Source organism: Lissotriton vulgaris, chromosome 10 (assembly GCF_964263255.1).
Source record: "Lissotriton vulgaris chromosome 10, aLisVul1.2, whole genome shotgun sequence".
Lineage (NCBI taxonomy): Eukaryota > Metazoa > Chordata > Amphibia > Caudata > Salamandridae > Lissotriton > Lissotriton vulgaris.
In genome coordinates, this window is record NC_141698.1 from 199,016,064 (window position 1) to 199,029,398 (window position 13,335).

The 13,335-nt window shown below is 48.0% G+C and overlaps 1 protein-coding gene across 1 annotated transcript in view; it reads right to left on the bottom strand.

Annotated features, from left to right (window-relative positions):
* Nucleotides 1-13,335, bottom strand: part of OXSR1 (oxidative stress responsive kinase 1) — a 783,663-nt gene that overhangs the window by 527,725 nt on the left and 242,603 nt on the right. The window lies entirely within an intron of this gene.

Sequence of the window (13,335 nt, forward strand, 5' to 3'; positions counted from 1 at the left end):
TAATCTTATATAAATGGCATTGTCATTTACATTGCCAATAGCTTAATCGTTAAATACATAGCATTGTCATGTACAATGCCAATAGGTTAATCGCTCACAAATGCATGACCTATTGCATTTACACACACACAGAGCCCCCCCCCCACACACACCTACACACAGAGCCCCCCCCACACACACCTACACACAAAGCCCCCCACACACACAGAGCCCCCCCCACACACAGAGCCCCCCCACACACAGAGCCCCCCCCCACACACAGAGCCCTCCCCCCACACACAGAGCCCCCCCCCACACACAGAGCCCCCCCCCACACACAGAGCCCCCCCACCACACACAGAGCCCCCCCCCCCCACCACACACAGAGCCCCCCCACCACACACAGAGCCCCCCCCCCCACCACACACAGAGCCCCCCCCACCACACACAGAGCCCCCCCACCACACACACAGCCCCCCCACCACACACAGAGCCCCCCCACCACACACAGAGCCCCCCCACCACACACAGAGCCCCACACACACACAGAGCCCCCCACACACAGAGCCCCACACACACACAGAGCCCCACACACACACAGAGCCCCACACACACACAGAGCCCCACACACACACAGAGCCCCACACACACACAGAGCCCCACACACACACAGAGCCCCACCACACACAGAGCCCCCCCCCCACCACACACAGAGCCCCCCCCCCACCACACACAGAGCCCCCCCCCACCACACACAGAGCCCCCCCACCACACACAGAGCCCCCCCCACCACACACAGAGCCCCCCCCACCACACACAGAGCCCCCCCCACACACACCCCCCCACCACACACAGAGCCCCCCCCACACACACACCCCCACACACCCCCCCACACACACAGAGCCCCCCCACCACACACAGAGCCCCCCCCACCACACACAGAGCCCCCCCACCACACACAGAGCCCCACACACACACAGAGCCCCACACAGAGCCCCACACACACACAGAGCCCCACACACACACAGAGCCCCAGCCGGGACGCCGTGGGCACCAGACTAGGTTTGCCGCAGAGGACTCCTCGCCATTAAATAATACACGGGAGAACCTCTCCCCGCGCCCCGATCTTCTGGACTAGAACCCCTAGCGAATATTTTTCTCGCTTCCCTGCAGTATATGTAAGTTGAACAACTGCATTATTTTACCTTTCCACACACCTTAGCGCGTTTGTTGGACATTATTTACATGTGGCACCACTTTTTGCCACTCACTGCTTGGTCCTGACGAAAGTCCTGTACACTTTTCTCCTGGGACTGAAACATGTAGACCGCCAACACCTAGCCAACTAAGTAGTCATAATTTTTCTACTGGTAGTTGCATCACATACTTTTATCCTACACCCTGGGCTGCCACTAATAAAATATTGGGCAAGGATCCCCAGAGGTGCATTTTATTATTCATCTTCATCCTCATCCTCATCCTCATCACACTACTGCACCACACCTGCTCCGCTGTAGTCAGGCGTTGAAGCACAACCAGGCGGCATTCGGCTGCCTGGTTGGACCCCGATGATGAAGCATGACACCAACCAGGTTGGTGTGTGAGGGGTTTATTAACAAAATCTAATGTGCCCAGCTGACAAAGCTCAATTTACAAGTGACTTGGAATATCAACTAATATTCCACTACTTCCACACAGTGGGCCAGTCCAATTTGTTTTCATGATTACATATCTGGGGATGGGACTCGCCCCTCAAAACCCACGCTCTCTCCATTGATTACCCTATTGCATTCACACCCACACAAAGCCCCCCCTACACACACCCACACACGCAGAGACCCACACACACGCACAGCCCCACACACACACACGCACAGCCCCACACACACACACACGCACAGCCCCACACACACACATGCACAGACCCACACACACAGCCACACACACACACACACAGACACACACACACACACACACACACAGCCCCACACACACACACAGCCCCACACACACACACAGCCCCACACACACACACAGCCCCACACACACACACACAGCCCCACACACACACACACAGCCCCACACACACACACACACAGCCCCACACACACACACAGCCCCACACACACACACAGCCCCACACACACACACAGCCCCACACACACACACAGCCCCACCCACACACACAGAGCCCCACACGCACAGCCCCACACACGCACAGCCCCACACACGCACAGCCCCACACACGCACAGCCCCACACACGCACAGCCCCACACACGCACAGCCCCACACACGCACAGCCCCACACACGCACAGCCCCACACACGCACAGCCCCACACACGCACAGCCCCACACACGCACAGCCCCACACACGCACAGCCCCACACACGCACAGCCCCACACACGCACAGCCCCACACACGCACAGCCCCACACACGCACAGCCCCACACACGCACAGCCCCACACACGCACAGCCCCACACACGCACAGCCCCACACACGCACAGCCCCACACACGCACAGCCCCACACACGCACAGCCCCACACACACGCACAGCCCCACACGCACAGCCCCACACACACACACACGCACAGCCCCACACACACACACACGCACAGCCCCACACACACACTTACTAAAAAGCATAAAGTCTTCATACAAATAAAAACATAATAATGGTACATCAGCTATAAATTAGGTAGGAGATCATTTTTTTACTTTAAACTTCTAAAACAAATCGGATAAAATGGATGTTGTACATAAACATGCATCTCATAACACATCTATAGGAGGAAAAACGAATAAGTCTTGAATTTCACAGTCATTTTATGATCTTTAGCGGGATCTTTTGCCTTTCCCAGTGCTTGTTTACAGTGAGAGACAAAGCTAATCTCTTGTAATGGGCGGTTTTGCTGCCAGATTTCCTGTCTGCCCACAGCCTGGCACCCTCCCACACCTCACGCGATGGCAGTAAAATGCTGAAGTCAGCATTACTGCAGAGCTGCGGTCACAGGGCATTGTGCGACTTTTGACAGATAGCTGCGAATAGAGTGATAGGTCTGAAAAATAGCTCTCTAATTGAAGCCACATGTTCTCAGTCACATTTGTGCGAACTGCATTAGAAACTCAACAGCCTCTCTTTGCCGCACACACATCTCTTCGTACAGCTCGTCCCTGTACTCTCCCACACCTTGAAATTAATTTAAATTTCATGCCATCTTTCTTACCAATTAAACGAAATTGCTACTTTTTTTTTATGTAGTGAGGAAATTATATTTTAAACTAAAATTAACGAATGCCCCTCTTCCAATCAAGAACATGCTTGTAAACTCATCCCGACATTACTAAACCCTCTTGCTTCTGCAAGATTTCTTTAGGTTTATTCCCTCGCCGATTACACAAAGCTTCTTGAATGCTCGCCTTTCGAGCCCACAGGTGTTGTTGGCACCCCTCCCCATCTGACTGACCGAGTCTCCCGCCCCAGAGCGCCCCAAACCAGTGTCTGGAATAATTGTTTACAAAGTCGTAGTTTCTAAGAGTCTAATATTTATTAGGAATACATAGTAAAAAAATGTGTGACGTGCATCATGTCGAGTTTTGCCACATTCTGATAGGGCACCTCGTGTAGCACGCAAACAATCTCAGAAGCGAAAAAATATATTGAAAACTAAATTAGTTATTCTTACCGGAATACTGCCCACACTTAGGCCTAAGAGCATGCGCACCGTTGCCATTCACTGCTGACATTAACGTTGCCATGTGTAGCAATGGCTATCCAACAGCAGCGTGACTGGCGTGGCTGTGGGGCACACTCCATCATCACCAGCACCCAAGGCTTGTCTCCCTGAACACGCCCACCTTAAAGGCAGGCTGGGCTCGCACCCATCTACAGAACAACACCCACTTTACCATATCATTTGAGCACGCCCTCATCGAACAATGCTGGCCTCACAGAAACACCTAGAGCTCAAGTTATTAAGCGGCCATTTCTTAAAACGCATTCGCAGGGCAGATAGAGTCCCCTCTCCTTCATGCAACATGTCTGGAGGCCTGGGTTCACCACTGTTTCACGTGAGGAACCTTTTTCTAAAACGAACAGTCCCGCCTTCACAGCTCATTTATTAGCAGCCTACAAAGAAACCATCTGCATCAGGCGTGGTGTCACAAAAACACATGTAGCGTAGAAAAGAGAAGGTAAAACACAATGTCACTCGCTCCAACGTCTGAGGTGCTGAAATAAAGCCTTCATGAGGATTCTGAGGTCTCACTAATCGCCGGTGCCACTACAGCCGCAGGCCTCTCTGCAACGCACCCTCCATTAGCAGTTAGCGGTCCTTGAAGAATTCACAACTCGCTCAGAAGCAGATACTCAGAACCAACCCAAGCAGAGATTTGCTAACAGTAAAATCCCACTATCAGAACACCCGGGTATAAGACACGGCAGGAAGTCATTCCTCGCTATTACAGTGCCTTAGTTATCACGCGGTGCTAGCGCTATTGCTTTAAAGAAAAAAACAAGAAAAACGCAAAATGGCGGCCGCAACTCCGAAAATTTAGGATTCGAAGGAGTGTTTTTGGCGTTCTGAGTGACAGATGACGTCACAGTTGAAAGAACGCAAAAAACACGCCCCCGAATCCAAAAGAGACGGGGCTTGAACTGAGTGATGCCCCTCTCATCCAATGGCTGGCCTCCATTTAGGAAGCCAACAAATGGAGGAGAGAGGCGGTTTCAAGCCCCCCATACTCCAAAACATTAAATCTCCTCCCGGAGACTGCGCAAGCACAGCCTTCGGTCCTCGACCTAAAAGGTAGGTCTTAAGCCTTTTCTTAAAGAGCTTAGGATCCTGGATGTTGCGGAAGTCCAGAGGAAGTTGGTTCCAGGTTGCAGCCGCTCTGAAAGCAAGGGAGCGGTTGCCTACCCTCTTAAGGCAAAACCTCGAGACTTGGGTCAGAAGCAACGTGGCCGAGCGTAGCTGCCTGGTAGGGACATAGAAACTGAAGCGCTCTCTCAAGCATGGCGACCAAGTCCATAGAGAGTTGCATGTGCGAGGACCAAGGATTTAAACTTAAAGGAATAATGAGAAGAGTTCTGACTACTGAGTTCTGCATTACCTGAAGTTTATTCAGTAGATAGCCGGGCAGACCAACGTATAAGGCATTGGCGTAATGAAGGCACGAGGATATCAGTGTACAGGTGACAGTTTCCTTTGCTGAAATGGGAAGAGGAGGGAGGAACTTTAAGGATTTTAATGTGCCAAAGCACAGACCTGTAAACTTCTAAATCTGGGGAATGAAGCTCAGCTTCTCATCAAACCAGATCCCAAGATTCTTCCTAAGTTGGCACTCATCGGTAGGCAGGGGAGATTCATCCGCCCACAACTAGTTCCGGAACCGCGTGGGGGGGGGTGGGGGTGGGGGGGGGGGGGGGGGGGGGGGGGAGTTCCTGAAAAGAAGAATCCCGTATTTTAACTCGTTACATTTCCACTAAGCAGAGGAAAGGCAGAGGAAGACAGATGACAGGCAGGATTTAGCTAGGGAGGTGGAGGAGTCATTTTTATTCCATGTAAAAAGGAGCTGGGTGTCGTCTGCATAAACAATGACTTTGGCTTCCAGCGCCTCAGCCATCTGGATAAGGCAAGACACAAATGTTAAAGAGCAGAGGGCTCAATATAGACCCTTGCAGCATGCCGGTGTTCAAGTTCTGGGTGAGGCTGAAAAAGGAGGGATCCAGATTTGCTGCGTGCTGCCCCAAGATAGGATTTCAGCCCCCTCCAAGCAGACCCTGATAATCAAATTTCCCGGAAAAGGTCCAGGTGCAGGGGGTGTGGCACGGTGTTGAAAGCAGCCGACAGGTCAACCAGGATGAGGGCTGCCCTCCCACCTGAGCATAAAGTTTCTCAGATGGCTTCAGCGACTTTGACCAAAGCCGGCTCAGTGCTGTAAGAGGTTCTGAAGCCAGATTGGGCCGGGTGAAGAAGACCATGTTGTTCTACATAATCGGCCGACTGTTTGTTAACCAGTTTTTCGCACACTTTCGCCACAGCAGGGAGGAGGGATATAGGGCGATGGGTAGAGGGGATGTTGGGGTCAAGAGTGTTTTTTTTTTAATAAAGGGACAATGTTGCCTTCTTTCCAGGCTGCAGGCACAATGGCTGCAGTAAGAGCTAGGTTGATCAGCAAATTCAAGTCTAGGTTGATCATCTCAGCAGCCTTGGCTAGCAATTTAGCCAGACACGGGTCAGCCGGGGATCCAAATTTCTGAGATTTGAGGGCTGCTAAGGAGTCCGGCCTAGGTATTGCTTCGAAAACCACAAGGGTAGTCAGGTAGCAGGTGACAGTCTGTAAGATGGAATGCTCGACGCTGGCAGGCTATTGTCAGCATCAAAATTGGACTGGAGTGCTTGGATCTTCTTGATGAAAAAACTTGAGTTCTTCACACCAGATAGGTGAGGGGCAGTGGGTAATGGACTCCGCTTTAGGGGAAAGAAAGCTTTGAACGATGTTAAAGATTTGTTTAGCATTGTTCCCCCAAAAGGCAATTCGCTCTGCATAATAAACCATGCAAGGAAGATGTGCATGCATCATGCAGAGTAGTGAAAAAAATATAGGACAATTGTTTAAGATATTACTGTACTGTATCTGCTCATTGGCTCTCTTACCCTAGAGTATAGGGGATACCGGCTTCCTGGTTAGAGAGGGAGGGACAGTGTCCTTTGTGGTCACACACTAGTGAGATCAAAGTTAAAAAAGCTCACAAAGAGTTAACTAGGGAATGTAACTCCCTGCACATGTGTACTGTAAGTGTTTTAAAGGGATATTGTCCAAAAAAAGGAATAACCAACCAACTTTATTAAAACCAACAGAAAGGCCATGCGTCTGTGCGGGGAGTTGATTAGTCTCTTTTCGGGTAGGTGACCACAAAAGATTCCAAGTGACCCCCACTACACCATGGTGCAGGCAGTGTGTTGGCATGGCAGAAACTTTTATCACTCTTCCCCTGCAGTCATATCCACTCAGTTTCATGTTTCTCCCCTATTAATCTGCATTGCAAGCCGAGATAAACTATTCCAACATTGCGCCACTCCTATTGAGTAGGGATCGAACTATCCGAAGATTGTATGTTCATTCTTTGTGACCTTTTTTTTTTTACTTTCATCTCACTAGTGTGCGACTACAATGCACACCATCCTCCTCTCTGACCAGAAAGCCAGTACTACAGAAGAGGAATTTTGGTAATTCTGCAGTAATATTTTGAGGCAAAATGACCAAACATTACGCAATCGTGCCCCTTTGAGGAATTTAGAAGTAATTGGACATAAAAATCCTACCGCAGGGGCACAGAAACAAGTCTAGCAAGCATGAGCGGCTGCTGCGGTTCTTGTTCTGCCACATGTAGCGCAATTTTCTTAGTGCAAAGCGCCAACTTATGCCCTAAATTGACCTGTGCATGCATTTTTTCTCTGAGAAAATAGCGTTAAATACTAGGTTATGCTCCTTACGTATTTCTGCATAATCTCATGTAATTTTGCTGCAATTTTGCATAATTGCACTACAGCAAATTGTGCAAGTTACTCCCACTCCTAGTTATAGGTGAGGAAGCAGTACACAAAGGAGAGCGCACGAATGCAATTGAATACTGTGCTCAAAGAAAAAGAACATGGATGCGAATCAGTGGAAGAAATCAAGTCATTCCAGTCAAAGGATGGTAAAGAAGCTATGCTTTAGGGGAGGGACAAACAAGAGGAGGAAGGTAAGTTATAGAACAGACGAAAGCACACCAATGGTAAGCAATGGACTGGTTCAAAGGCTTTTCTGCAAGCAATGCTACTGCCCACAATAGGTCTTTGACAAAAGACAGCTGACAGCCTAAAAACAAGAGTGATGACTATCCGTTGCATCAATCTTGCATGAGCAGGAAGAAACCTGGGAAAAATGACAACTTACTTCATTACGACACAGATTTTCTGCTTCCTTCCAACCCATCTCATAAGAATCTCATTTCTCCAGGTTAACAGTCCTAGACACATTCAACGAATCATAAACCTAGTGCTTCATTTTAGATAAACTTGGGCTTTCCATTGTTAGCACAGTTATAGGGGGGCATCAGTCACCGGAAGGATTTTTGTTGGTAGTGGGTTGTAATGTGATCAATTCTATGCTCTACTCTAAGTAACATGACCAACATGTATGTGCCTTCCCGCAAAGCATAGAGGAAAGCAGCGCACCATTTATCCTTTTATCAATTTTATTTATTAAAGGGAACTTAAAAGCAAACCTATTAATCGTAGGATTAAAATGTATCTGCAGGGAAATCAAGCAGCTGGAAAAGTAGGAAAAGTCCCAGGGACACTAAAATAATAATGCATGGTTTACACCAATCACACATTTGTCTTCATGACTCATGGAAAAACATATTATGGTAAAGGGCGACCAAAGATTTTAGGGGGTCAAGATCTGGATCAATGAGAAGGCTCATGCTGCGGGGGAGCTGTATTAAATGAGTATCTTCAATCACGAAGTTCTGGGAAAGATCTGGGCTAAATATGAAGTACAGGATGCAAGACTCAAAAAGAACTGTTAATGGGTGATCACATGGTGTTAAAGCGGTACAAAAGGGGGTGGTGATGGACGGAGCATCCGAACCAATCAAACACTCACACCCAGTCAACAGATCTGGGTTTAATCCATCACCGTTCTGTAGCCCACTCCGCCACCCCAGTTCAGACATGGCCATATGCAAATCAGTCTGACCCTGTGCCTCAAGGGAACAGTCCAGCCCGAACTGCCAAGCCATGCCTTCCCTGGACCAGAAACAAGCTTCCTAGGACCGGTTTCTGGCATTACAGCTGTCCTCAGCCAGGCCTGTCTGAATCCAGTGGCAAAGTGAGCAAGGGACTCACGTCTGAGCATACCCTGCCAACTTATGGCGAATAAAGCGGTACAGAAGGGGGTGCTGATGGACGGAGCATCCGAACCAATCAAACACTCACACCCAGTCAACAGATCTGGGTTTAATCCATCACCGTTCTTTAGCCCACTCCGCCACCCCAGTTCAGACATGGCCATATGCAAATCATTCTGACCCTGTGCCTCAAGGGAACAGTCCAGCCCGAACTGCCAAGCCATGCCTTCCCTGGACCAGAAACAAGCTTCCTAGGACCGGTTTCTGGCATTACAGCCGTCCTCAGCCAGGCCTGCCTGAATCCAGTGGCAAAGTGAGCAAGGGACTCAGGTCTGAGCATACCCTGCCAACTTATGGCGAATAAAGCGGTACAAAAGGGGGTGGTGATAGACGGAGCATCCGAACCAATCAAACACTCACATCCGGTCCTCGGAAGCTTGTTTCCGGTCCAGGGAAGACATGGCTTGGCAGTTCGGGCTGGACTGTTCCCATGAGGCACAGGGTCAGACTGATTTGCTTATGGCCATGTCTGAACTGGGGTGGCGGAGTGGGCTAAAGAACAGTGATGGATTAAACCCAGATCTGTTGACTGGGTGTGAGTGTTTGATTGATTCAGATGCTCCGTCCATCAACACCCCCTTTTATACCACATGGTGTTAAAAGCACGACGTGGTTGAAAACTTAGTTTACAAACTAGTAGTGATGCCCCAAAAATATTTTAAACTAAAGGGGAAGACGAAGGATGAGAACCCTTACAGTGCGTAAAAGTTGTCTACACTGGCATGCACTTGAGGTTTTTGTCCAAGCCAGGCCCCCGGCAACGACATATTAAGTACCCTCAGACTAGACAATACAATGTGCAAACATGGAAAAGGTTTCTGACGTGAAACAACATTTTCTTTCAACCTTTGCAATTCGGACAAGCAAATCCGCTAAATTGGAATCTTTAGGGTCTAAAAACAAGGCAGTTGGTGGCCCCACGCCCTACTGAACAGGTGACTCGTTAAATTTAGGCAGGTGGCCCCATGCACCACCGAACAGGTGAATCCCATTAAAGGCAAAGGCAGGAAAGCGAATATGCACAGCTGTACCAGGTTCACATGACCGTGGCAGATTTATTGAGCTACCCTACAAAAGACTTCAGAAAAAATATCAAAACAGACACAATGCAGCCGAGACGTGGTGATCATATACTCTAAGGAATATAGTGGTGTTTAACTGCAAAGCTGCTCTGCACAAGGTACTTCTATAAGCTTTTCGGCCTGTACTGTACTGCTCCGATTGTTCTGTTTCTTTGTAAGACGTTTTATGGGAACCGTAAATGTGAGCTGTATCTGGGGAAAAAAGCAAAAGAAGGGCATTTAAAAAAAATAAAAATAAATAGGAAACAAGTATTGGCAAAACCAATATGTCTACCCTCTGGAACCTATCAGATTTGCCAATTGCTTTTTGAAATGCAGTACAGCATCTAGAGTGGGAGGGAAAGTAAAATGTGCTCTTAATGGTGTGCAACAATGGTTTTAAAAAAAAAATCGAAAAAAAGTTGGTGTAATGTATGGAGGAAAAGCAAAATGTTGCAATATTTTTTACATTTTTTTCATTTACAGATGGGAGGCACCATTAGGATTGGTGAATAAAAAAATAAGATCGATTTGTACCAAAGCAAAACATTTTTAAAACAAGCATTTACAATGCAATGGTCTCGGCATCATTAAAGGTAGAGCTATTAGCATTGCTCATGACATTTCTTTTTTTTTTTAAATCATCAATGGCATTGTCATTTACATTGCCAATAGCTTAATCGTTATATAAATGGCATTGTCATTGACAATGTCAATAGCTACACCCTACACAGAGCCACCCTCCCACAGACACACTCAACAGCACTCTGCAGTCTGTACTCAACAGCACACTGCACTCCACAGCACTCCACAGCACTCCACTCTGTATTTACCTCTGTGCATTTTGGATAGCACAACAGAGGGCTTTTAGCCGCTTCGCATTACACAAAGTTACACCCATTTGTTTCTTAGCCATGGGAAGATTTCGTGAATAGCTGAGACACTCAAGATAAGGAGCTGATGGGGAAACTCCGACCCGGCTCCCCAGGTCTAATGTCAGCAGCTCTGGCTGTAAGGCCACATTCTGAATAGATTGAAGGTGGCAGTCAGAAGTCGCCTGAAAGCTCTTCTCATTATGGGATCAAGTCTTCAACAGGACCATGAGCTTGGGGTTGAGCAGAGCATTGTCGAGGCAGAAGTACATGGTATGGGGAGGCGCTGAGAAAGCGTGACGCGTTCATTCTGGAATTGATCTTCTCTGCCATGTCCGAGGGCAGCCCTGTGACACCAGAGGCGCGCGCCCGGCTGGGCTCAGCAGGAGCAGCAGAAGAGAGTCCCTGCTGCCAGGGGTCAGTTACCGCCACGGGGTCGGGTTCCTCTTTCGGACCCCTGCACTCCTCCTCCTTCCTCGCAGCAGGACGTGCCTCGAGCGCCCAGGGCCTCGGTTCCCGTCAGCTAGGGGTGTTTCTCGTTGGTCTGTTTTTACTGCGACCTGACGGCACACGACTGTCCCCGTGCCGTGCTTTATATGTTGGCGTCAGCTAAACAGAGCGGCACACAGCAACTGGCACTGTAAACACTTGGTTCGCGGTGCCAGTGAGCAGGGAGCAATAAACCGGAAGTGGGAAGCGCCGCGTGCATTTAACCTTCCTGTCCGACGAGGCACTTAGCTCTCTTTTCTGCCCATGAGCTACATCTGGCATGCAGAACGCCCCCAGTGCGTGGTCACTGTAGCCTCACCCTTAAAGCACAGTTTTTTTTGCCCAGGCATACAACGCTATGCAAGCCAGCATAGGTACTTTATTCCTTTACACGAGGCACACTGCAAAAGCAATCGCCCTTCCACGCCTAAAAGCCCAAATAATTGCATCAATAAATAGTCTATGTGGACTCTCGATAGCCACTAGCTCCCAAACGCTCATTAAAAAAAAGTGCGGCCTGGAAAAAACCCAATTTGATATTTAATAGTTTAAAGAAGTCCTGATTCACAGTAGAGATACTCTTCACACCAGTAATAGAGTATTCGAACATCCGTTGGCTAAACAAACAGGCCTGGTCTTTTTGACCTACTGGCTTTGGTAATGTTTTACGCGCCACTGCCGGACACCATCAGCAAAAATATATATTTTAAAAAAGCAGATTTTTCTTAAAAACGCTGCCGTGCGCAAGTAAGCATGCATCATTCCGTTATAGTTAACTAGTTCGAACATGTACCAACATACATGCATGCACAAATGACATGACACTGCCTCCATTTTTATATCTATATATATTTTTTTAATTTCCGTTATAGTGCAAACAACATTTGAATTTGGAGTTGTAAATAAAACGAGCGCTGCACCAATCAGTGCACAGCTCTCAGGCAAGCCCCGGTGACGTCATCGATGGTTCCCAGGACTAGAAATCAACTTGTATTATAATAGTATGTGTCCTAAATATTACAACATCTGATATTTTAGAAATACATGTCCTTAGAATATCTTGTATCATTTAGTAGAGGGACTGTATGTAGGGATTTCTATTTGCCAGTCTCACTTCTGGTTGTGGTTCCTTATATTCATGTCTTTGCTATGCTAAAAAGCATGACGTGAAATGCTGTGCTACAAAATACATCACACCTTCAACAGTTACTCACAGAAAAGTATGGGCATCCTCAACCTGTGCTCTGGATGGGGCTCTTCCAGTCTTCCCTTGCATTTGAACTTCCTGCATACCAAACTAAAAGGTAGCAAACCCCTTTTCGGGAGTGAGCATGCAACAGGGATGCAATGCAGTTGATGCACTGCATTTAAATGGCAGCCTTTTCAAAGATTGTATAACTATTACAGCCAGGTTTGCAGCAGATAGCCCTGTTCAGCGGAGTCAAGCACTTTAATTGGAGACACTCCGGATGGAAGCACCACTTCAAAGCCTTGGAATGCACCCAAGGTCAGCTTTAACTCGGTATCCGCGAGAAATCAGCTCCCAGCATGAAGGGATGCGGTGCATTTGCTTTAGGAAGTGGAGTTCGAAAAAGGAAACCTTCACGTACCTTGCCAGCAGTCCACCCAGAGTCAGGACATGCTATTGGATCGACTGTTTTGTAGCGAACCCATATGTGGTTAGGGCAAGCCTCTGAACAACCTAAGTGCTTCTTAAGCACTCTTAATTTTTCTTTACAAAAATTAATCATTTGTAAGTAGATATCTTAAAAAAAGGTCTATGAGACTTATTTATCAAATTAAACGTTGTTAATACATACGCAAATAGGGCAAACCTTTTAAGTAGTGTAATTCTGAATGAATTGTGTGCGGCATTTACTATGTAATCTTAATCAGGTTTCGACTTTTGACCACAAAATGAATGGGTGCTACGGAGGCGGGGCCTAGCAATGCAGACTGGATGAGTCCC